At 42.2% G+C, this 26,091-nt stretch overlaps 1 long non-coding RNA gene across 1 annotated transcript in view; it reads right to left on the bottom strand.

The window, feature by feature from the left end:
* LOC139182987 (uncharacterized) overlaps positions 1–25,213 on the bottom strand; it is a 45,108-nt gene extending 19,895 nt beyond the window's left edge. The window contains exon 1 of the long non-coding RNA XR_011566483.1: positions 25,080–25,213. This is a non-coding gene — a long non-coding RNA (uncharacterized lncRNA). The remainder of the gene's footprint in view (positions 1–25,079) is intronic.
* Between the last annotated feature and the right edge of the window lie 878 nt (positions 25,214–26,091).

Here is a 26,091-nt window from a genome sequence, read left to right as displayed (position 1 = left end):
GTCAGAATCACACCTCAGGGTTCAATGGGAACTCAGATCACAGGATCTAACTTTTCCTTAATAAATGGGAGAACTGATTCCTTTTTAATAAATTCTATTCTCCACTTCTAAGTTGCATTCTCAATACAAACTTGAACTACCCCTTCTTCTCTGTCTCTGTGTTCTCTTGTCCTCTTCTTGGCCCTCCCTTCCCAGTCACTGCAGGAAATGGGTAATGGGAGAGGCCCAGAGGCGAAGAGGAAAGCTGGATGGAATGGCAGGTGGATGTAGAGGCCTCTGTGGTTTAATCCACCCATAATTGGTCAGCTGTGGGTATTTCCTCCTCCTTGTCAATGCCTGATTCAAGAGTGGCTAATTCTGACCAAGAAACATGAAGGGAAGTCTGCTAGGGCATTTCTAGAAAAGGTTTCCTCCCTTCTAAGGAAGAGACGAAGGAAGAAGTGACCATTCTTCTACTTCTGGATTTTGTCTCTGGACTTCTCTTGCTACCAGCTTGGATTGGAACAAGCTCTGAAGATGGCCATGGAAGATGGAGAGACCTGTGTCCCAGGGATATTCTTGAGCCACCAAATCAGTCATGTGGGTCCAGCACCCACATGACCTGAGGCTTGCAGTTATGAGAGGTAATAAGTTCCCTGACTGACAGTTTGAATTGAGCTTACTGCTAAGTGAAGCCAAAAGCATCCCAGTGAAGATGTGGTTTTATGGATCATGTCGTCCAGACTTGGAGGAAGCAAAAGGCTTCATGGAAGCATTAAGTCCTTCAAGAAGAGGAGAGAAGTTTCAGAGAGTTGTGTGTGTGTGCTCAGTTGTGTCCGACTCTTTGCAACCCTATGTACTGTAGCCCACCAGGCTCCTCTGTCCATAGGATTTCCCAAGCAAGAATACTGGAGTGGGTTGCCATTGCCTTCCGCAGGGAATCTTTGTGACCCAGGGATCAAACCTGGGTCTCCTGCATTGGCAGGCGGGTTTACCCCCAGCGCCACCTGGAAAGTCCTTCAAAGAGCTACTGATGGAGATTTCCTTTCCAGGCTTCTAAAAAATAGGACAGATTCTCATTCTTCTGGTATAATTGAAACACAGAGAGAAGGACCAGAATAGTTGATCTCTAAAGGGTCAGATTTTGAGAGGTCAAAATGCATGCTTTAATAACACTTTGAAGCCTGAATTTTCTCTTTTTAATCTTTCAGCGGCAGATATAATCTTGAAGTAGCTTTTTTTAATATGAAAAAGAGAAGAAAACAAGACAGAGATGATCAAATTCTATTATTATGTAACCTTAGTGTCAGGGAGATAAAAAATATATATTTTCTAGTGGAAAGTACTTAAATGCCAGAATCTGACTTTGTAATGCTTTCCGTGAATCGCCTCCATAAACTATTTCAACTCTAAGCTAATGTAGTCTACCCTGCTTCCCTCCCTATATCATATTCCTCGATAGGTAATGGCTAGGTTATGTAAGGCATTTTCTTTCAAAATTATATTAATAAAAGTATGAAGTCTTAATAAAATTTTATTATTATCTTGAGGTATAATTTCTCTATAGCTGGGGGAACTTTGACAAAAACTGGATCATTTTAATTGAAGTAATACAGCACTGGACTTTCAAGAAATGGGATGAGCGGAGTTGCCTAGGTTAAGCAACCAGCTGCATGATTCACACTGTGAACTCCTACAGGAAATGGTCAGGAATAGCCCCTTGTGAATAATAAAACAGCAATCACCAGTTGCCCGCCACCTGGGACTACTTGGGCAATGTATTCACCAGGTGAGGGCCTGGTGAGTGATTAGCCATGACTTTTAATGATTGACTAAACCCCTGAGAATTTTGCTGAAGTACGACCAATATGGAAATACAGACTATCATGAGGGCTTGAAAGTCTTGTTCATTCAGTGTATACTATGGAGCTTCTCACAGAAATTGAACCAGGAGATAGATGGGCTCCAGTTTAGGAATTTACAATCAGCCTCCCGTTTGCACTTGGAAATAGAAATAACAATGGAAACAGGGTAAATAGCCAGGCTTTGTCTCCTGAGGACACTTTAAGATAACAGCTATGGCAGAAACAGAGAGGGGCTAAACCTTGTTTGAGTAAAAGAACAAGAGGTCACATATTTCCCATCCCTGGGGCAAGAGAGGCATTGCACATGCACAGAAAGATTCCTTAGGGATCAAAAAGAAAGGGGGGCCACCCCACAACAGGTGATGCCAAGGCCCTCTATAGGCCTCTGGGTTGAAATTCATCTTGGAAAGAAAGTTACGCATGTTGGGGAGAGTACGAGGGCAAGTCAGGTGTGGATAAAGAAACCAGGTAATTGGCCAAAGGTAAACAAAGATACAGAACTACCCTATATAAATGATTTAACCACCTGTTTACTGCTCTCTTTGAGTAATTTCTCAATGCATTTCTCAATGGAGGCAAGGGCTAGGGGAATTTTGCTTCTAGCCTCTAGCTCCTGCTGTACTAGTGGTTAGGATTCCTTGTTTTCATTCAGGCTGCTGCTGCTGCTAAGCCACTTCAGTCATGTCCGACTCTGCATGACCCCATAGACGGCAGCCCACCAGGCTCCTCCATCCATGGGATTTTCCAGGCAAGAGTACCGGAGTGGGGTGCCATTGCCTTCTCCGTCATCTAGGCTACTCAGCTTCAATTCCTGGGCAGGGAACTAAGATCTAATTTTAAGCCAGGGCTCACTGTTGCCTCTCTGGGATCAGAATCAAGACACTGTACATGGCACTGGAAACATTGAAAGAGAAGGATGGGCTCTGTTTTAAGGAATTCATGGTTTAATGGCAGCATCTGGTATCATAATCCTAATAAAAAAGCAGCTTCAAAACAATTGGAAGGTGTTGTCATGGAGATACAGATCGCAAGTCATGGGATGGTGGGATGGACAATACCTATCTGTTTAGGGAGATCAGGGAAGACTTTACAGAGGAGATAACTCCGGAACTGAGATCTATATACTAAGCAGTTTTAGAAGGACTATGTGGAGGAAAGCATTTTAACTAGATGGAATAGCATCAGCCAGAAGGAATTGCCTAGAGGTTAAAAAAAGAAAAAGTGGGTCACATTAATAGCGACTCAGTGGGGGCATAGCACACAATGTGTGGGAGACAGAGCTGGAGTGGCAGGAGTTAAGTTCCAGGTGGTAAAGGACTTCATAGGACACGTTACTGAATGCAAGTTCTTGTACTTGATGCACAGGACAAACCAACCTCAATGTCAGGTTTAGAGCAGAGAAAGGTTTCTTGCAGGGCCATGAAAGGAGAACAGGTGGCTCGTGTTCCCCTCCCCCAACCCCCGAAATCCCAGAAGGGTTTTAGCAAAGCATTTTTTAATGTCAGGCAAGGGAGAGGGGTTGCAGGGTGTGTGATCAGCTCATGCATAATTCTCTGGTTGATGTTGTGGTAACAGGGCAGTTAACATTATCAATCATTGGGCCCCAGAAACTGTGGGGTCTACCAATCATCAACTAGTTAATTTCTACCATTTGGTTTTTAGCATCTGAAGAACTCAGGAAATATGCCTGAGATACTACTATCTGGATGCTTCAGAGAGGAACTACAGCAGAAGATATATGGAAGAGGAGTCTGTCCCATGAAGGCCCCAGAGGGTTCTGTTCGGTTACAGACATATGAAGGAGTGAAGATTATATTCTAGGGGCAACAGAGAGCTATTGCATAGTAGCATTGCATTTTAGAGAGATTACCCAGTCTGGGGATAGTATGGAGCATGGATTTTAAGGAGGCTTCATCAAGAGGCGAGGAGATGCCTTGAGGAACTGTTGTGTTTCTGAGCCAGGGAAGCAGTGAGAGAGGTGGAAAGGAGGGAGCATGTTTAGAAAATACACAGGAGAAAGAATCAGCAGGACCCCTCTAACGCTCAGCAGCATGTGACCAGCACTTGTTCTCCTTCTTGCAGTGCTCTTCTTACTTGTCTTCCATTCTGGACACTCACCTCTTAGTTTTCTTCGTAGTTCACTGACTGCTCCCTTTTGGGTCTCAGAGGCCATTTCCTCAGCCTTTTCCTGACCTCTAAATATTGGCAGAACTTTGAACCCAGTCCTGGGCCTCTTCTCTTCTCTCTCCACTCTCCCTCTCTAGGACATCTCATTCAGTTCCATAGCATTATCTGTATATTGATAACTCCCCAGATTCTATATCTGGTCCCAGCCTTTCCCCTCCTCTCCAGTCTTGTGTAGCCAATGACAGAGTCAACCTTTCAAATTTAGCATCCCCACAGGAGCGCTCCTGGCTTACACTGCAAACAAGTTCATTCCTCCCATAGGATTTTGCATGTCACTAAATGACACCACTGTCCACTCAGCTGCTTAGGGAAATAAATTTTTTTAAAAAGCTCATATGTCAGTAGAGAAGAGTCTTGGAGTTTCTCTCAAATCAGTGAAGGCTGCCCTGTTGCATATATCAGGTGGGCACCACTTTTGTTGCCATCTGGGCAAATGGTACCCCTTTTTCCTGCACAATGCAGTTGCCCTAGCATAATTCTTTCATTAAAAAAAAATCAGAGAAATATTTTTAAGTGAAGTTTCATTGCTCCATATTTCAAACAAGATGTCACCTGACAAAGTAAAATCAACACTTACCTTATACTTGGACTTCATGAAAACTGAAACCTCCTCCAGTAGTTGCTAGCTGGTAATTGATGCTGAATTTTGCTAAAGGTTGTACTATAGGACTCCGCTTACACTGGCATTTCAATAAATACGGAAGGATTGGCTCATACGGCAGGCCACGATCTCATTTAGCTAATAAGAATTATTTTCTCTCATTTCCAAGTAATATTGTCCCTATTATTTATTCCATTTCTGTTTATCCAGGCCTTGCTGCTGCTGCTGCTGCTGCTAAGTCACTTCAGTCGTGTCCGACTCTGTGCGACCCCATAAACGGCAGCCCACCAGGCTCCCCCGTCCCTGGGATTCTCCAGGCAAGAACACTGGAGTGGGTTGCCATTTCCTTCTCCAATGCATGAAAGTGAAAAGTGAAGTCGCTCAGTCGTGTCCGACTCTTAGCGACCCCATGGACTGCAGCCCACCAGGCTCCTCCGTCCATGGGATTTTCCAGGCAAGAGTACTGGAGTGGGGCGCCATTGCCTTCTCCATATCCAGGCCTTACTTCTTCATTATTATGAAAGATTCTAATGCCTTGTCTGCAATAGAGAGCCCAGTCTTCTAGGACACCTACATTGAAAATCCTTACTAACATTTGTTGGTACTAATATCATAGGTACCAACAAAAATGTACCATTGCCTGTGACTTATTGACTGGTGACGAAGCTCTGCTTAGTGTGGAGGTATCTGGCTTAAGAATAAAGCAAAGTCAGGTTTGCATTTTAACTCCAGCAAGCAGGGATGTATGACCTGGGCAAGTTAATCTCCGAAACAAGTTCCTTCATCTGAAAATAAGATCAAATTCACTGAATTGTTGTGAAAATTAAATGAGGTTAATACAAATGCCTGGAAACTAGGCAGCCCTTCATCATTGGTAATGATTTGGTTGAATTATTACCAGTTTTTTTTTCATGACTTGAGATTCTCAGGCCACCTAATCAATCAGAAGTGGTGTCATCACAGTTGATCTTCATGGAACATCTTATTCTAGAACACTTAGCTTGAAAAATGGTCAAATTCCAGCTCTCAATACCTAGATTTTGTGATCTGTTCTCGTGAGAAGAAGCTATGCATGACTCAGAAATTAATCCAAATGTGTGGGTAATGAAGTTGTTCCCAATCTGAGAATACATCTACACAGGAAATGAAAAACTGAGCAAGCATGGAGTGAATTTAGAGACACGTGTTGCACCAAAATATTAAAAACAGTGTGTGCATTCATTTGTGCTGTTTGTCTCCATCCTTCCTGAAGAAGGGGACAGCATATGCTTCTGAACAGAGTGTGTTCCTCTTCTCGTCAGAACACCAGGAGCATTCCAGGGGGAGCAATCAAACTGACATTTCAAAAATCGACTCTGGCTCCCTGTGACACATCCACAAATCAGGAAGTCTTTAATGGTTCCGAATGGAGAATTCCCTGTTCACCCAACATCCAAAACCAAGTGCTTCTTCAAAATTATGAGTCATTTCAGCCCATCCATTTTTTACAGCTAGATATATTTCCTATCACAATGCCTTGATGCAAACTATGCTAGGGTTTCCTCTACCAGATCATAGAGTTGTTTGGCCTCTTTGCTTCTAAACATATCAGGGACTAGAAGATTGAGGCTGATGGGGCTGGAAAGTGTAGCTGGCCCACTGGAAAATGTTTCTGTCCAGAGTTCATCATTTCACCATCCATCCTCTAGAAAACAGGTACGTTTTTATAATTATCCACACAATTGGGAGCTGGAGGGGGAAGTGGGGGAATAACATTATGCATTATATAGTTTATCCCATGGTTTGGGTATCAAATGAAAGCTCTTTCTGGGTGTAATAGCACTGGAACAAGTGATACACTTGCAGCTTTCCCATTTATTTCTGTTTATCCTTAAGCCATCTTATGAAGCTGGTTTACAGAGTTCTGTTTGAGAACCTAGACTCCAAAGTATAAAATGGTAGGTGGTCTAGATCTTCTCTGCTCCACCCTCCAAATGTTCCTCAGGACCCTTTAAAGATGCCTTGATGGAGCTGGCTCCCACTAGACCCTGAAACTCTGAGAATATCAGGGTTGGAACACAGGAGAAGAAAGAAACCTAACCACCAACATCAGCAGCAACAACAAAAGAAACGGCTTTGAATCCCTCAGGGAAGACCCAAAATGTTACTTTATTTTTGCTCCCAGAAGAAATGCAATAACAACTGGTGTGTAAAACCCACCATGACAGTTGAATTAGCATTTGTGGAGAGACATGGCATTTCCCAGTTGTCATGACAACACTGACGCCTCCTCTCTGCTTGCATGCCCGTTCAGGTGTTGTACCTAATTTGGGATTTGACTTGCAAGCTGATGGAGAGACTTGGTGATCTTGACAGATGTACCTGTTTTATCAATTAAGATGACATGTAAAAGTGGAAAAGAGTCTCAATCGCAAGAAAAGCATTCACCCAAACAGTGGTTTCTATGGAGATGCTATTCTCAAGCCAGCATTGCCAAAAATAAGTGTTTACTCATACAGAAAAGCCGGAGGAGGGGATTTCTATGCTGCAGGTGTGAACTGGGGCACCAGGAATAGGAAATTCTGTTTCTTTCATGGCCATTTGCCAATGTTTCATGAGTGCCTAGCCGAACTACAAATAATGAAGTGCATTTTCAACAAAGAGATGGCATTAGAATTAGTAATTAGGATGCAGAAGTTTGAAGGGTAAGGAAATGAAAAGGACTTCTAGATGGGCCCTTATATTTCAGATGAAGAACCTAAATGAGGCCACGAGGCAAGCTGACCAGCTGCCAGGCAATGAAATCACTGGAGTCAGAGTGAAATCTGTTCTCCTTCCAGGACCCCATGCAGCCTCTTCTGCCCTCACCCAGCAGTCTCTGCATCATCCTTTCCAAACACTTGAGCAAAAGTTCCAGGCAGAGAAACTTCCAAATATCCCTTTAAGAATGAGCAACTTCATCTGGAAAAAAAAAATCCCTTCCTCTTAAACCATTTAGAAAATGAAAGCTGACTCTGAACAGTGACAGATTTTTCTAATTTCAAATGTGAATTGAGGCACCTTCCAACCCGTACACACAGAGTGATGAATATGCAACGTGAAAAATTAAACAAGATACATCCCAAAAAAATGTTTTGCAATGCAATTTCTATTACTAAAACAGCTTTTTCTCCTCTTCATTCAAGTTCTAGGACATAAATCACTTTGTAGCTGATATATAAAAAGGCAATTTTCATGAAAAAAATTTTATTTATATTCATTTTTTCCTAACCTCTGGCTGATTAACAAGGTACCTTAACATTTATTAATCTGGAGGAAAAATAGCATGCTCTGCCTGCCATATCCTCTCACTTGGAAGATTCTTTGTTTTAATCACCTTTTCTTAAATGAAAAATTCTTCTGCTAGGACTTTGAATAACTTAATAAATAGAAAGAACTTCAGTATCTTAATAAGAAATTTGTCTTGTTCAAGTGTTTGTACTTATCAGTTACTTTCATCTAAAAAGTACTTAAATGTGAAAATTTTAAGAAAATTCTATATTAGCAAAAGATGCTCATTTCCTTAATAAGTAACATATTACAGTTGTCAATTTATGCTTGGAACCTTTGCAATGACCTTATTCTTTAACTGGATACAACTTAGAGCAAGGCTGTATTAAAGGCTTCAATTTTGTTGTGGTCAGAACTTCAGAGAACATATCAAACAGAAAAGTAAGGATTATAATGTGGCCAAAACTTAGGAAAAGAGACAAAATGAAGGAGAAGGAACCCCACATATTCTGGGTACTTGTGATGGGTAAGGGCACATCTTTAGGTGAGCCCTTTGAGTATTGTAGAGAATGTCTGAAACTTTCGGAGATGGGGCTTCTCTGGTGGCTCAGACAGTAAAGAATCTGCCTGCAATGCAGGAGACCCAAGTTTGATCCCTGGGTCGGGAAGATCCCCAGGAGAAAAGAATGGCTACCCACTCCAGTATTCTTGCCTGGAGAATTCCATGGACAAAGGAACCTGGTGGGCTACAAGTCCATGAGGTCACAGAGTCAGACACAACTGAGTGACTGTCATTTTCACTTTTCAGCATTGAAAATCTTTTGGGTAGAATTCTCCACCTGCTTCAGTCTTGGTAAGAGAGAGACCCCCTTTCGGCTATTGTCTAAAAGGCCAGCCACTCCTCTCGCCATCCCCTTGTAGCTAAACACATTCTTGTGTTCTACTGTTGCTGCTAAGTCGCTTCAGTGGTGTCCGACTCTGTACGACCCCATTCTAGACTTAGCCAATTGGGTGTTCACATTCAGGAGTGGCATTTGAGGCAGCAGTGTGCTGGTAAATGGGTCTCGGGAGAAAACAAAACAAAATCTCAGCCCTGATTTTTAGCATTCACTGATTTATGTGGTATAAATAACTTCTACTGTGGCTGATTTCAAACTAGAAACACTTTAATGCCCAGCTTGCAGAGTTCCTGAATGTTTAGCAGTCATCTTTCACAGTCAGGTTCAATTCAGGTTCAGCAGACCTATGGTTGCCAAGGGGGAAATGGGAAGTGGGGGGATGGAGTGGGAAGTTGGGGTTAGCAGATACAAACTATCATCTATAGAATGGATAAACAGCAAGGTCATACTGCATAGCACCGGAAACTATATTCAATATCCTGTGATAAACCATAATGGAAAAGAATAGGCAGAAAAGGTATATATATGTATAACTGAATCACTTTGCTGTACAGCAGAAATTAATACAACCTTGTAAACCAACTATACTTCAATAAAAATAAAATAAAAACTTAAAAAAGCAACCTAGATGTCCATCAGCAGATGAGTGGATAAGAAAGCTATGGTACATATACACAATGGAGTATTACTCAGCCATTCAAAAGAATACATTTGAATCAGTTCTAATGAGGTGGATGAAATTGGAGCCTGTTATACAGAGTGAAGTAAGCCAGAAAGAAAAACAGCAATACAGTATACTAATGCATATATATATGGAATTTAGAAAGATGGTAAAAATAACCCTGTATACGAGACAGCAAAAGAGACACTGATGTATAGAACAGTCTTATGGACTCTGTGGGAGAGGGAGAGGGTGGGAAGATTTGGGAGAATGACAATGAAACATGTATAATATCATGTATGAAACGAGTCGCCAGTCCAGGTTCGATGCATGATACTGGATGCTTGGGGCTGGTGCACTGGGACGACCCAGAGGGATGGTATGGGGAGGGAGGAGGGAGGAGGGTTCAGGATGGGAACACATGTATACCTGTGGTGGATTCATTTCAATATTTGGCAAAACCAATACAATATTGTACAGTTTAAAAATAAAATAAAATTTAAAAAAAAATCAAAACAACAAAAATAAAATAAAAACTTAGATTGTCAGCTGAATTGATAAGAAAATATTCAGGTTTAGGACATCACTGAGAGGGTTCAGTTCATAGATTCAGTGGGCTCAGAGTCCCATGGCATCAGTGTCTGGCTTAGCCAGGCACTGCTGCAGCAGGAGCTAGCATCAGTGGTAGAGAAGCCAGTGAGTGTACCACAACCAGCCATTCCTGCTTTGACCTTGGCTCTTTTCTGTCGATTGGCTTCCGTTAATGCTGCTCATTTTCAAGTCCTGGTTCTTTTACTTTCCTGTCAATTCTATGATCATCTTAATAGCCTCCCAATAATTCCTTTTCTGCTTCAGTCAGCCAGAATTGGTTTCTATTGCTTGCAATGAAGAACCATTACACACCTTTAATTAAGCATAATGATAACTCCATGATCTTAATCCTATAATTATTATCTCCAATTTAAAGATGAAGAAATAAGGCTCAGAGAAGTTAAGTAACTTTGCCTAAGGCTATACACAGCTAGTAAGTAACAGAACCCAAAGCTCTTCCCACTTAACCAAGTTTCCTTTCACAAAGCCATCTCTCTTCTGCATATGCACTACTGATGGCGTATCTTTGGTTTCAGTCTCTGTTAAGCCTCTATTAACTTAGAAACATTATTTGGGGTATACAAATTTTTAGTAAAAATAATTTCTCCAAAAATCAGGCCCAAGTGACCACTGTCCTCTAAGGCAAAAAAAATAAAATAAAATTTGAGATATCCATTTATAGGATAGTTGATTTCTTTTTATAGTCAATCTGTGAAGGAATTTGCCTTTCTTAATAAATTATATCCCCAAACCTTCAGGGATAACTCTGGAAAGATAATTCCCTAGCACTGAGGGGCCTCTGAACAAGCGGTCCCAACTTAGTTTCCTGAAATGTACCATCTCCCCTTGGAGTTCTCCTGCCACAACCACGATGTCTTCCAAATGTGTTCTGATACAGCTTTAATATTTCAACACAGTATGAACAGAACTCTTTCTCTGTTTATTTTTAGCACAGCGCTTATTCTGGCTGGGCTTCCCTGGTAGCTCAGCTGGTAAAGAATCCACCTGCAATGCAGGAGACCCTGGTTCGATTCCTGGGTTAGGAAGATCCGCTGGAGAAGGGATAGACTACCCACTCCAGTATTCTCTGGCCTGGAGAATTCCATGGACTGTGTAGTATATAGGGTCAGAAAGAGTCATCCGTTGGATCATAGAAAAAGCAAGAGAATTCCAGAAAAACATCTACTTCTGCTTAATGCTAAAGCCTTTAACTATGTGGATAACAACAAACTGTGGAAAAATCTTAAAGAGATGGGAATACCAGACCACCTTACCTGCCTCCTGAGAAATCTGTATGCAGCTCAAGAAACAACAGAACCAGACAAGGAACAATGAATGGACTGGTTCCAAATTGGAAAAAGAGTACATCAAGACTGCATATTGTCACGCTGCTTATTTAAGTTATATGCAGAGTACATTATGTGAAAGGCTGGACTGGATGAAGCACAAGCTGGAATCAAGATTGCCAGGAGAAATATCAACAACCTCAGATATGCAGATAACACCACCCTTGTTGCAGAAAGCAAAGAGGAACTAAACAGCCTCTTGATGAAGGTGAAAGAGAAGAGTGAAAAAGCTGACTTAAAACTCATTATTCAAAAAAAGAAGATCATGGCACCTGGTCCCATCACTTCATGGCAAATAGATCAGGAAACTATGGAAACAGTGACAGAATTTATTTTCTTGGACTCCGAAATCACTGCAGATGGTGACTGCAGCCATGAAATTAAATGATGCTTGCTCCTTGGAAGAAAAGCTATGACCAACCTAGACAGCATATTAAAAAGCAGAGACATTACTTTGCCAACAAAGGTCCATATAGTCAAAGCTATGGTTTTTCCAGTGGTCATGTATGGATGTGTGAATTGGACCATAAAGAAAGCTGAGGGCCAAAGAATTGATGCTTTTGAACTGTGGTGTTGAAGAAGTCTCTTGAGAGTCCCTTGGACAGAAAGGAGATCAAACCAGTCAATGCTAAAGGAAATCAGTCCTGAACATTCATTGAAAGGATTGATGCTGAAGCTGAAGCTCCAATAATTTGACCACCTGATGTGAAGAACTGACCCAATGGAAAAGACCCTGATGCTGGGAAAGACTGAAGACAGTAAGAGAAGGGGAAGACAGAGGATGAGATGGTTGGATGGTATCACCAACTTGATGGATGTGAGTTTAAGCAAGCTCCAGAAGTTGATGATGGACAGGGAAGCCTGGTGTGCTGCAGTTCATGGGGTCTCAAAGAGTCAGACATGACTGAACAACTCAACTGACTATTCTAGCTAGAATAAGAAAATGTGAATAATTAGGAATATAAATAGTCTCATATACAAAGCAATGAGTTCTGGTTCTACGTTGGCTAGCTGGATCTCAGTACTGGTGAAGGTTTTCAGTTGCAGACAACAGGGTTCCGTCTAGCCAGATGATACAGAAGAAATGTATTAAAGGATATTAGAAAGCTCGCAGAATCACCGAAAGATCTGGAGGAATAGTGCTAGACTAAGCTTCCAGGGACAACTCCCAGGACCAGCCCAAGGAATTGTCACCACCATCTCCAGACCCGTTCAACCTCTGCTATAATCAGGAGGTTGCCTCTACCCTATTAAGCCCAGAAATACAGATCTTGCACAATACCACACAAGCAACACAGGTAGACCAGTGCTCTGCCAGGTCCCTCAGGTAGCTGGTCTCCGAATCAGTCTCAGGCATCTATTTGGACAAATCAAAAGATCTTCACGACCCGGATAATCACGATGGTGTGATCACTCACCTAGAGCCAGACATCCTGGAATGTGAAGTCAAGTGGGCCTTAGGAAGCATCACTACAAACAAAGCTAGTGGAGGTGATGGAATTCCAGTTGAGCTAGTTCAAATCCTGAAAAATGATGCTGTGGAAGTGCTGCACTCAATATGCCAGCAAATTTGGAAAACTCAGCAGTGGCCACAGGACTGGAAAAGGTCCATTTTCATTGCAATCCCAAAGAAAGGCAATGCCAAAGAATGCTCAAACTACTGCACAGTTGCACTCATCTCACACGCTTGTAAAGTAATGCTCAAGATGCTCAAATTCTCTTACGTGGATGAGAGATTAACTGATCTTGTGTTTGAACTATCATTGATTTAGGGGCTTATTTATTACTAAACCTAATCTGTTCCAACTAATGCAATATTTAGAAACAACTCTAGTTCTCTTCTAGTAAGAGTTATAAACTTGTAGATAGGAATTCTTTCTTCATAACACCATAAATAAATGGTTTTACACTTGGCTATAGCAAATTCCCAGGTGGTGCAAGTTGCAAATTCCCTGCCTGCCGATGCAGGAGCCCTAAGAGATGCAGGTTCGATCCCTGGGTCTGGAAGATCTCCTTGAGGAGGGCATGGCAACCCTCCAGTATTCTTGCCTGGAGAATCCCATGGACAGAGGAGCCTGGCAGGCTTCAATCCATAGGGTCACAGAGTGGGACAGGACTGAAGCGACTGAGTACACACAAGTTTTGGATCAAGTTTGATTTATTGCATTCTGGTTCTTGGTATATTGCCTGGTGGGCTACAGTCCATGGGGTTGTAAAAAGTCCAGATACAACTAAAGCAACTTAGCACAAGCATAGCAAATTAAACATCACACTGCCTTTTCTGAATACTTTTCATGGGCTCAATAGTTTTATGTTCTGGATTACAAAAGTCAAGACTGAAAGATCTATACCTTTCATAGACTAGCTGGTCCATTCAGTTCAAAAGACAGATATTTCTACCTTTCAGCTGTCTGGTAAACATGTCCCCTTGGTCACCAAAAGTCATAGAAGAAGAGCAGAAAAGGAATATTATGAATTCATTAGAACTTTTGAAAGAATCTTTTAAAATTTTTAAAGATTTTTTAAAATACTATTTTAAAATCAGTGGCATCACTTTTTACCTGTCATGGGCAGCCATCCTTTTTCTATAATAATGTAAGCTTCATCTAGCAATCCTAGCCAATGCATAGAAAAATATAGAAAAATAGTTGGGGAAAATGTGCATTATGGCTCTCACCATACTTATGAAAGAAGGGTGAATTATCTCCCTTTTGAAGTTGCATTAACTTGGTAAAATTAATGGGATACTATTCAGCGTGTTGAAGGAGATAGTTTACTGAGTGGGCTTAAGCAGGCTTTCCCCAAAGAACTTAATGCACCTGCAAAAGTGAGCAATTTAGTCCCTTTTCATCAGGAGGAAAGTTCTTTTGAGAGATAATTTCTTCACTTCTGAAAATGGAAGAAACAAGAGCCGTTAGCAATATCTGTTGATTATATCTGTGTGGATTTGAGAATATATAACAAATGGTCAAACACACTGTATCCTATTTACAAACATGCAAACATATATATGTCTTCCCCATGTGTGTCTGTGTGTATGTGCATGTATGTGTGTATGCATATGTACATGCATTGCTGCTACTGCTAAGTCACTTCAGTTGTGTCCAACTGTGTGATCCCATATGTATATGTATATAGTTGATTTACGTTTTGTGGTAGTTATGTTCTATAAAGTAATTGAGAAAATTGCACCATTGTCCCCAGGGAAAATGTCTATATGTTGTGTGCATGCTTACATAGTCGCTCAGTTGTGTCTGACTCTTTGCAACCCCATGGACTGTAGCCTACCAGGCTTCTCTGTCCATGGGATTCTCCAGGCAAGAATCCTGGAGTGGGTTGCCATGCCCTCCTCCAGGGGATCTTCCCAACCCAAGGATCGAACCCAGGTCTCCCGCATTCCTTGTAGATTCTTTACCATCTGAGCCACCAGGGAAGCCCATATATGTGTTGCTGCTACTGCTGCTGCTGCTAAGTCGCTTCAGTCGTGTCCAACTCTGTGTGACCCCATAGACTGAAGCCCACCAGGCTCCCCTATCCCTGGGATTCTCCAGGCAAGAACACTGGAGTGGGTTGCCATTTCCTTCTCCAAAGCATGAAAGTGAAAAAATAAAGTGAAGTCGCTCAGTCGTGTCCGATTCCTAGCGACCCCATGGACTTCAGCCCACCAGGCCCCTCCTTCCATGGGAATTTTCAGGCAAGAGTACTGGAGTGGGGTGCCATTGTCTTCTCCGATCTATATGTTACTCTATGTTATACACATATATGGGTATGTGTGTGTGTGTGTGTGTGTATACATATATACATATATATATATATATAATCTATATTATAATCTCAAATCCTGAAACACAACTCATCCTAATCCTGGTTGATTCTGTCTTCTTTATTTTACAAAAGTGAAAATGAGGTTAGAATAGTGAGGATGTCCTACTGACAGGTGTTGGACTTGGGATTCAAACCCGGTCCCACTGGCTCAGAGCCAGAGCTTCTGCACTATAGTGTACTGCTCCACTGTCTCCATCCAGGGGTCATCTCTTCATGATCCAAACCAAGGCAGAACTGGTGCCTGTTGCACCTCAGCTGAGAATGTGCACAACAGGGCAACTTTGCACATATCTGAGAATAACTAACCAGGAAAGCACAGAGAGTGTTGATTTGGGGGTTACAAACAATTTAGTGAGTAGGCGAATTCACAAACAAGGAACTCCCAAATAATGAGCACTGACTGTATATATACACAACATCACGGTTCAAAAGCATCAATTCTTCAGCGCTTAGCTTTCTTTATAGTCCAACTCTCACATCCATACTTGACTACTGGAGAAACCATGTGAGAGTTAGACTATAAAGAAAGTTGAGTGCCGAAGAATTGATGCTTTTGAACTGTGGTGTTGGAGGAGACTCTTGAGAGTCCCTTGGACTGCAAGGAGATCCAACCAGTCCATTCTAAAGGAGATCAGTCCTGGGTGTTCATTGGAAGGACTGATGTTGAAGCTGAAACTCCAATGCTTTGGGCACCTGATGCGAAGAGCTGACTCATTTGAAAAGACCCTGACATTGGGAAAGATTGAGGGCAGGAGGAGAAGGGGACGACAGAGGATGAGATGGTTGGATGGCATCACCGTCTCAATGGACATGAGTTTGGGTAGACTCCTGGAGTTGGTGATGAACAGGGAGGCCTGGCGTGCTGCAGTTCATGGGATCATCAAGAGTCGGACACGACTGAGCAACTGAACTGAACTGATACTCTTTTATATGTTTTTGTAAAATATCAGCTTTTATTCATAAACATGTATGTAAAAGTATGTCTATATATGTATATATACTTTTGGAAGTATATTTTTGGAAGTATCAATAGAACCCCCATTCTCTGGAGAAAATAACAACAGGATCCAGACTAACAACAGAGGATTTAGCTGGTGCAATCCAAGCTGAATAAGTAATGAGGAACATTCAAAAAGGACTGTCAAATTGATACTCCAAGATTTTTGAAACATCAGTAGCAATTTCCTCATGATTAAACAAGTGATTCATTCAGAAATTCAGAAATTCATTGCATGTACAATGAGTTGGGCTTCCTGGGTGGCACAGTGGTAAAGAATCTGCCGGCCAGTGCATATTCCTGCACAGGGTTCAATCCTTGCATCGGGAAGATGCAACCCACTCCCATATGGCAACCCACTCCAGTATTCTTGCCTGGAAAATTCCATAGACAGAGAAGACAAGTGAGTGGGCTATAGAGCAAAGAGTCGGACATGACTGAACTAGAGAACATGCAAATGAGATAAATTGTCTCCCTAACCAATTTTTACAACTTTCTCTAACATTAATTTACTTTTACTGTTTTTGATTTGCCTTGTAACTATTTTTGCTTTATTAGAACTAAAATTGGAAGTGCATACCATCTTTTGTGTTGGCTTCTGTGAAATGACAATCAATCAATTTTCAATACAATTGGCATTCAGCTATAGGCAGAAGTGTCATTGCCCGTGAAGTGTGATTTAAGGGGCACAACTAGACCCCACCTTCTCCAAAACGTCTCTCTCAGCCTCTGATGTTCCCGCTGAAATGAGAGGTACTCATAGATTAGCAAGCCTGGCAAGGCTGTTTTAGAAGGATCTTCCCCCGCTTTCTTTATTCCTGGCCATCTCTTAAATGAGACAGTTGTGAAGTCTCAGTGTCCAGGAGGCCATCACGAAAACTCTCCACCCAAAACTCAGCCTTGGGATAGGTGTCTGACGCAGGTCCCCCTGCTTTGCAGCAGCCCCTTCTTGTCACTCTCCATGAGCTTATCATTGTGTATGGTTCCTATCTGTTCACAGTAAATCTCTCTTTCCAGACCCTGAGCTTTCCTAGAATGGAGACTGCGTCTCTCATAACAGTGAGCCCTGAACTTAGCACAGTGCTGTAGACCTACCTCGGCTGCTTATAAATGTTCTGTGTCTCTCTCCAAACCATCTCTCTCTTTCCATTTTTTAAGATTCTATATACAAGTGATATCATATGATATTTGCTTTCTCTGATTTACTTCACTTAGTATAATAAGCTCTAGGTCCATCCAAGTTGTTGCAAATGGCATGATTTCATTTTTTATGGCTGAGTAATATTTGCGTGTGTGTGTGTGTGTGTGTGTATACCACTTCTTTATCCATTCATTCTTGCATCCAGTGCAAAGGAACACAGTTACCTGGGACTGTCGTGCCAAAGTAATTCTGGAAAAGACCTAATTCCATGGGTTCAACCAAGGTTCAACCCTAATTCCATGCCTTGGTTAAGACTAAAGCCCTCCTCCAATTTTCTGCCAATTCCTGGAGGAGTATGGGAAAGAATGACATTCTCAAGATCTTCACTGTGTCCTGGCTCTGTTTACATGGATGCAGTTTCCCAAGTCACGTCAGCCTAAACTGAAACTGATCTCCAAAAATATTCCCAGAAATCCTATCTGTTGAAAATATCCTAGTGCCGTTGACATTTCTGAGGACTTGGGCGCCACTGAAAGGGTTCATATCACACACCAGAGCGCAACCAACTTTAAAGTACAAAATGGCAATTTCTGCTTTGAAAAGTGTCTCAGTCTCCCTGCTTGTGGGGCTTCCCATGTGGCGATAGTGGAAGTGAAAAAGTGGTAGCCACTCAGTTGTGTCCAACTTTTTGTGACCCCATGGACTGTTGACTGTCAGGCTCCTCTATCCATGGAATTCTCCAGGCAAGAATATTGGAGTGGGTGGCCATCCCCTTCTCCAGGGTATCTTCCCAACCCAGGGATCGAACCTGGGTCTCCTGCATTCCATGCACATTCTTTACAGTCTGAGCCACCAGGGAACCACCTGCCAAAGCCAGAGATGTAAGAGACGTGGGTTCAATCCCTGGGTTAGGAAGATCCCCTGGAGGAGGGCATGGCAATCCACTCTAGTATGCTTGCTTGGAGAACCCCATTGGTCAGCAGAGCCTGCTGGGCTACAGTCCATAGGTTGCAAGGAATCAGACACAACTGAAGTGACTTAGCATGCACCCCGCTTTTAAGTGTTGCCTTTAAACCCATATTATGTCCTAGCTTCTCCCAGCTCACCCTTTCCTCCTCCTAAGGGAAATAAAAAGTAAAATAAAATAATAATTCTTCCTCTTCTTGACATACACAAGGCTTTCAGGTATCCACATTTGTTACCTTGGTTACTGCCCACACCAAATCCTCAGCCTTTCATTGATACAGCATGTAGTTTTACCAAAATATTTCCTTGAACAATGACAGTAAATCCTAAAACCAGCAGTTAAAATATTCCATTATATTCTTATCACATTATTCTTATAATAGTTTATAAAGCACTTTCACATCACTTATCTCATTAAACCTTAACAGCCTTGTGTGGTGGGCTGGGTGTCATCATTAGCCTCACTCTACAAATTGAGGCTCAAAAAGATTAGGTCAGAAAAATGCATGACTCAAATCTGCATGTTTGGATGATGTAGTGGGTTTCATCGTGCTCCATGAAAATGCATGTCTACCCAGAATCTCACAGTGTGGGCTTATTTGGAAATAGAGTCTTTGCAGATGTAATTAGTTAAAGAATTTGAAATGAAGTCATACCAAATTTAGGGTGAACCCCGGATCTAACAACTGGTGTCTTTATCAGAGAAAGGAGAAGGGGATTTGGACATAGAGGCACTGGGAAGAAAGTTTGTGAAGACAGGAGCAAATTTGTCCAGCCACAAGCCAAGAAATGCCTAGCGTTACCAGAAACTGAGAGAGGCGAGGAAGGCTTCCCCCTAGAAGGAAGTGTGGCCTTAAGGGCGTCTTGATTTTATCTGTTCCCCAGGGCTGTGGGACAATAAATTTCTTCTGTTTAAAGCTTATGGTTTCTGGGACTTCCCTGGTGGTCCGGTGGTTGAGACTTCTCCTTCCAATTCAGGGGGTGTGAGTTCAACCCGTGGTTGAGGAGTTAAGATCCCACATGCCTCACAATCGAAAAACTCAAATATAAAACAGAAGCAATGTTGTAGCAAATTCAATAAAGACTTTTACAAATGGTCCACATAAAAAAAAAAAATCTTTAGAAAAATAAATAAAATTAACTAATAGTTCCCAAAGGTTAAGGGGGTAGAGGAGGGATAAACTAACACTTTGAGACTGATAGGTACACATCGTGTGCGTGCTAAGTCACTTCAGTTGTGTCCGACTCTCTGTCACACTATGGACTGCAGCCTGCCAGGCTCCTCTGTCCATGGAATTTTTCAGGCAATACTGGAGTGGGTTGTCGTGCCCTCCTGCAGTGGCCCAACCCAGGGATCAAACCCACGTCTCTTATGTCCACCTGCATTGACAGGTAGGTTCTTTACTACTAGCGCCACCTGGGAAGCCCAAGTGCATATTATTACATATAAAATAGATAAACAATAAGGACCTACAGGGAACTATAGTCAGTATTTTTTAATAACCTATAATGGAAAAGAAATCTGAATCACTTTGCTGTACATCTGAAACTAACACAATATTGTAAAATGACTGTGCTATGGCTGTGTTAAGTTACTTCAGTTGTGTCCAGCTCTTTGTGACCCTAAGGACCACAGCCCACCAGGCTCCTTTGTCCATGGGATTTATACTTCAATAAAAAGTAATAATAATTTCTGTTGTTTTAAGGCACCAAATTTGTCGTAATTTGTTGTAACAGCCACAGGAAAATACACAGATGTCATAAATGGAGATTTTCCTTTACACATTGATTCCTCCCTATAGGAATGGTGGCCATAGCTCAGAGATGTTCTAAATAACCACTGCCATGAAGAATGAGGCACAGACTCCAGCTGTGGCTTCTCCAGCTTTGGAAGAAATCACTTCTACTGTCCCAGCCACAGATAATGGGGCCGATCTGCTGAGGCTTCTCTAGAAAACACACCAATGCCACCTCAGCCTCTGGTTAAATGGACAAGAGTTGCAACCTTGCCCAAGAATTCTTACACCTACATGGTTGACACTTTTGAGAAACTTTCATTGGCCAAGAAACGACATTTTCTTCAGTATTCTTTTCATAGTACTACATCTACAGTGACCAGAATTTTCATAACTCTATGAGCAGAAAAATGCCCTACAAGAGCAGTTTGGTGTTGAAGCTGGGACCACACTGAGGGCACAGATGCAGGCCGGGGCTTAGTTGGTGTAGACTGAACATGGAACCCTGTTCAGTGGAATTACCAACTTTGAGAAAAGTTTAATGTGTGTAATTCTCACTGCAAGGTGTGAAGAAATCTTGTAGTTCTCAAGCAGGAAACACATGTTTTCTGAGCCAGTGGCTATAAAATTGACTCATGTCTGCATCTTAATGCATTTTACACATTCTGTTCTTCAGTTCAGTTCAGTCGCTCAGTCGTGTCCAACTCTTTGCGACCCCATGAATCGCAGCATGCCAGGCCTCCCTGTCCATCACCAACTCCTGGAGTTCACTCAGACTCACGTCCATCGAGTCAGTGATGCCATCCAGCCATCTCATCCTCTGTCGTCCCCTTCTCCTCCTGCCCCCAATCCCTCCCAGCATCAGGGTCTTTTCCAATGAGTCAACTCTTTGCATGAGGTGGCCAAAGTACCGGAATTTCAGCTTTAGCATCATTCCTTCCAAAGAACACCCAGGGCTGATCTCCTTTAGAATGGACTGGTTGGATCTCCTTGCAGTCCAAGGGACTCTCAGGAGTCTTCTCCAGCACCACAGTTCAAAAGCATCAATTCTTCGGCGCTCAGCTTTCTTCACAGTCCAACTCTCACATCCATATGTGACCACTGGAAAAACCATAGCCTTGACTAGACGGACCTTTGTTGGCAAAGTAATATCTCTGCTTTTCAATATGCTATCTAGGTTGGTCATAATTCTGTGCTTAACTGCTTATTAATATCAAGGCACAAGATGAATATGATTTGAGAGGCTCCCAGAGTCCTTGCTTGGAAGATTTCTTTTTGAGGAGTCTTCATCCAGCTCTCCACAGCCCTTGGGGCTGGTTTTCTTTGCACATTCTGATGTTAAGTAGAAAATACAATGCTTCCCACTGGACTTTCTGATAATATTGATGTCAGGTGGCCTCATGCAGCAATAGCTTGAAGCAGGACTTCAATTCCTTGGCCAGATATTGAAGTCCAGTCATGGCGGTGAGAGCACAAAATACTAACTGCTAGAGCAGTGGTCAGTGCCCTGGCCCTTCAGCTTTGCAGAAAAAGAATTCCCTCCAAGATGGAAATTAGTGAAACAAGTAAAGTGTTTATTAGGAGGGGAAAAAGTACAATACGTGTGAATAGACTCAGAGAGAGTCGAGCCCTTGCGGCAGCTTAAATTACTCATAATGGGACATTTCTTCCAGGTTTCCTTTGGCCAATCATTTTGATTTGCCTGGTTTACAGCCCATATTTAGTATATCTCGGGATCCTCACATGTGTGTTATGCATCTCTTAGCCAAGATGGATTCCACTGAAGAGACCTACGGGTAGTGAACTCTGATTAGCATAACTCCCCTTTTGACCCCCAAGGAACCTTTCTGCACGTGTGTAGTCAGAGACGTCTCCTGACTTAGAGAATGAGAAATATGTGATCTCTTATCTTCTACCTGGGCAGAGTCCAGCCTCCCCTGTCAATTGTCCTGCTGTTCTAGTCTTGGAGTATCAGCGCACAGGGGATGAATTTCCAATTGCCTTTACCTGGGGGTGGGGGGGCACCTACCTCCTGCCTTAATATGGTGAGCTTTCCCCCTACCTCATCCCTGCCTGCCTATGTACATGAAAGCCGTAGCATGGCTACATCCACCACAGAGGATGGAAACTAGAAGGGGAATTTGCCCCTCCCCCATCTAGATACACAACATGCCAACACGGAAACTTAGGAAAGATAAATTAGAGGGTAGGCATTTGCTTTGCACAAGGAGTCTCCAGCAGATCTATCTAAGGAATAAGCTTCCTGCAACAACTTATGACCCCAACTATGCAGAGTTGGGCCAAATTTCTTGAGTGAAGGGCACAGTCCTCCACAAGACTACCCTTGCTTCTGACACCAGCTGCCAGTTTGGGGCCCTCAGTTTTGCTCTCCCTTCTGATCAGCTGGCTATAAATTCAGGGATTCCAATGAGTCCCTTTAGGTTCAATAATTCGTTACAGTGATTCACAGAACTCAGGAAACTGCTGTACTCACAATTACAATCTTACAATAGCGAAAGGATACCAATCAGAACCAGCCAGAGAGAGAAACACACAGAGTTCTGAAAGAGTCCCAGACACGAAGCTTCCAGTCATCCTCTCTCCATGGAGTCCTGGACAGCACTGCCTTCTCCTGGCTATGACAATATTCAAGAAACCAACCAGGGAAGCTCATCTAATCTGTTGTGCACAGAGTTTTATTGGAGTTTCATTACTAAGGCATGATTGATAGAATGACTGGCTGGGCAAAAGAACTCAATCTTCAGCCCTCTTCCCTCCATGAAGGTTGGGTTGATATCACAGGGCTTGAAGCCCCAACCCTCTAATCACAGGGTTGGTCTTTCTGGCTGGCCAGCCCCCTGGCATCATCTCATCAGCACATGCTGTCTAGGGGCCACCATGAGTCGCCTCACTGGTAGGCACATGGTAGGCAGCCCACCATGAGTAACAAAGACACTCCTATCACTCAGGGCAACTCCAAGGGTTTAGAAATTTCCTCCCAGAAATGGTGGACAAAGGCCAGTCAAATTATTTATTATGTACTCAGATTCTTGCCTGGGAAATCCCATGGACAGAGAAGGCTGGTAGGCTACAGTCCCTGGGGTTGCAAAGAGTCAGACACGACTGAGCACACACTTATGCATACCCAGAAAACTCACCTCTAAATGTGAATAATAGTGTCTCTTGCAAGGGTTTTTTTTTTTTTTTAAATAAGGATTAAATAAAAAATAAATATGCTTCTAGTGTACAGCACTCATTCAGTGAAAGTTAGCTACTTTACCAAATTTGTCACCACTGACCTTCTAAAAATACATCCACTGCTAACTCTGTTTTAAGTTCCCTGAGGGCAGGGGAAATACTTGACTCACTTTGATATGCTTCACAGTAACTAGTTGTGTCTTGCACAAAAGGTTTCCAATCCATATTTACAGATTTAATATAAAAACCTACCTTTCTTTAAGATATTTTCTTTCCTAAGGCTATCTACCTTTCTTCAAGATTAATATTTATTTGAACTTATTTGCTTTAAATACCAGAATTCAGTCATAGGAGGGATCAGAGGAGCAGCAGAAACTGCACTGAAACAAAACAGTAGGCGTCTCCCAGGGTCACTGCAAACATCGTTGAGTGCATCTGACTTCTGGGTGAAAGGGACATTTATGGATATTTCTCCTCATTCTCTCAAAGCTGTCAGGGAAGAGAAATTTCCCCCTTTCCCTTTTGGTTCTTTTCAGCTGGTCGAAGAATGAAATTGACCCAGGACAGATTAACAGGAGAAAAACAAATTTAATTTATTATACATACAGAAACTCATAGAAATATGAGAACCAAAGAAGTAACCAAAGCACTTTTATACCTTTTAGACAAAGAAACAATACATTTGTGAAGAACTGACAAGACAGAAATTTACGCTTGGGTACTAATTTGAAGAATTGATGCTTTTGAACTGTGGTCTTGGAGAAGACTCTTGGGAGTCCCTTGGACTGCAAGGAGATTCAACCAGTCAATCCTAAAGGAAATCAGTCCTGAATGTTCACTGGAAGGACTGATGCTGAAGCTAAAACTCTAATACTTTGGCCACCTAATGCAAAAAACTGACTAATTTGAAAAGACCCTGATGCTGGTAAAGTTTGAAGGCAGGAAGAGAAGGGGATGACAAAGGATGAGATGGTTGGATGGCATCACCGACTTAATGGTGTTAAGACATGAGTTTGAGTAAGATCCAGGAGTTGGTGATGGCCAGGGAAGCCTAGTGTGCTGCAGTCCATGGGGTAGCAAAGAGTTGGACACGACTGAGTGACTGAACTGAACTGAACTGATTAGAAGAATCTAAGCAAAGCTATTGTTTACACAAACTCCTCAGCCCTGAATTCCCTCTCTCTGGAAGTAAGGATGTCTCTTTATCTGTTTGTGTGGGGCAAAGGAGTACCTTTCACAAGGAAGATTTATTTCCTGCTCTTAGGAGGGCAAAAGAGGGTCAGAGTGCCCCTCTTAGACTGATTGTTCTTAAGGAATTTTGATTCAAAATAATCAAGATGGCAATGTGGCATATTTGGGGCAGTCTGCCCTGAACCCCATCAAAGCTTTTTTCTCAGCACTGAAAAGAGAAAGTCTTCTTCACATAGGAAACTTCTGTCATGAAAAAGGTTTTTTTTAAATATGATGCTTTTCTATACACCTGTATTCAGCAATTGCAAAGTAACTTCATAATGGTAACAAAATTATAAAATATTTTGAATAAGGTTATCAAGATATGAAAGACCCTTTTAGAGAAAACTATAAAATATTCAGAAAAGCATATCTGGTTGTGAACCAGAAAATTCCACTTAATACTCCACAAATTAATCTGTAAATTTAATGCAATCATGATAAAAAAGATCTCCCAATTACTTTTTATATAATTTGGAAAGAGCGTACTAAAATTCGTGTGAACAGTTCAATGAAAAGCAGCCATCAAGGTAACTTTGTAAGTGAAGAACAAATTCTGGGACTTTTCATTTCTTATATCAAGTTTTAAACAAACTATAGGAACTTACCAGGTGGCACTAGCAGTAAAGAACTCGCCTGCCAATGCAGGAGGCGCAAGAGATGCAGGTTCGGTCCCTGGGTCGGGAAGATCCCCTGAAGAAGGAAACAGCAACCCACTCCAGTACCCTTGCTTGGAAAATCCCATGGACAGAAGAGCCTGGTGGACTACAGTCAACAGGGTTGCAAAGAGTCGGACACAACGGAAGTGACTTGGCACACACACCACAGCAACTTAAGAGACACAGGAAGTCCCTTAGATATGAACCTTCGAGTTGGAACTTTCACAGATGTGAATGTGCATTTGCATGTTGAATCACGTAAGTTAGTTCATGTGTCTGGAGTACACTGTCATGTGCATCCATCCCTGTCATTTTGCTTTTGTGTACTTCACTGTACAGTACTGTATAGCATACAGTAGTACAATATCTTTATTTCAAGCTCAGGATGTGAGTGAGTGAAACTGCAGCTTGCCCTCTGTCTCCTATTGCTGATGATCCTTCATCTCTACCATCTCTGATCTCCTCTCTCTCCTCCAGTCAGTAACTCTTCTTGCCCCTTCACTCGATGCCAGCCCCTGTATGCCAACTGCTGTACTGTACTGCTGCACTTTTCAACCAGTCGTGTCCGACTCTTTGTGACCCCATGAACTATAGCTCACCAGGCTCCTCTGTCTATGGGATTTTCCAGGCAAGGATACTGGAATGGGTTGCCATTTCCTTCTCCAGGAGATCTTCCCAACCCAAGGATCAAACCCAAGTCTCCTGCATTGCAGGCGAATGCTTTACAGTCTGAGCTATTTATTTGTGTGAAAGCATTATAAACCTATTACAGTACAGTACTACATAACCAATTGTGTTCCTGGGATACCTATACCAACTTTGTTGGTCTTCTGCACAAATTGTACTGTGCTCTCAGAACAGAACTCGTTCATATGTAGGGGACTTACTGTATAGTATTGAAACAAGAGTAAAGTGGTCTTTGGACTAGAATAGAAATTCCACATATAAATTCCATAATACT

This window comes from Bos indicus, chromosome 5 (assembly GCF_029378745.1).
Source record: "Bos indicus isolate NIAB-ARS_2022 breed Sahiwal x Tharparkar chromosome 5, NIAB-ARS_B.indTharparkar_mat_pri_1.0, whole genome shotgun sequence".
Classification (NCBI taxonomy): domain Eukaryota; kingdom Metazoa; phylum Chordata; class Mammalia; order Artiodactyla; family Bovidae; genus Bos; species Bos indicus.
Note: the sequence above shows the minus strand (reverse complement) of the source record. Positions and strands in the feature narration are given on the sequence as shown.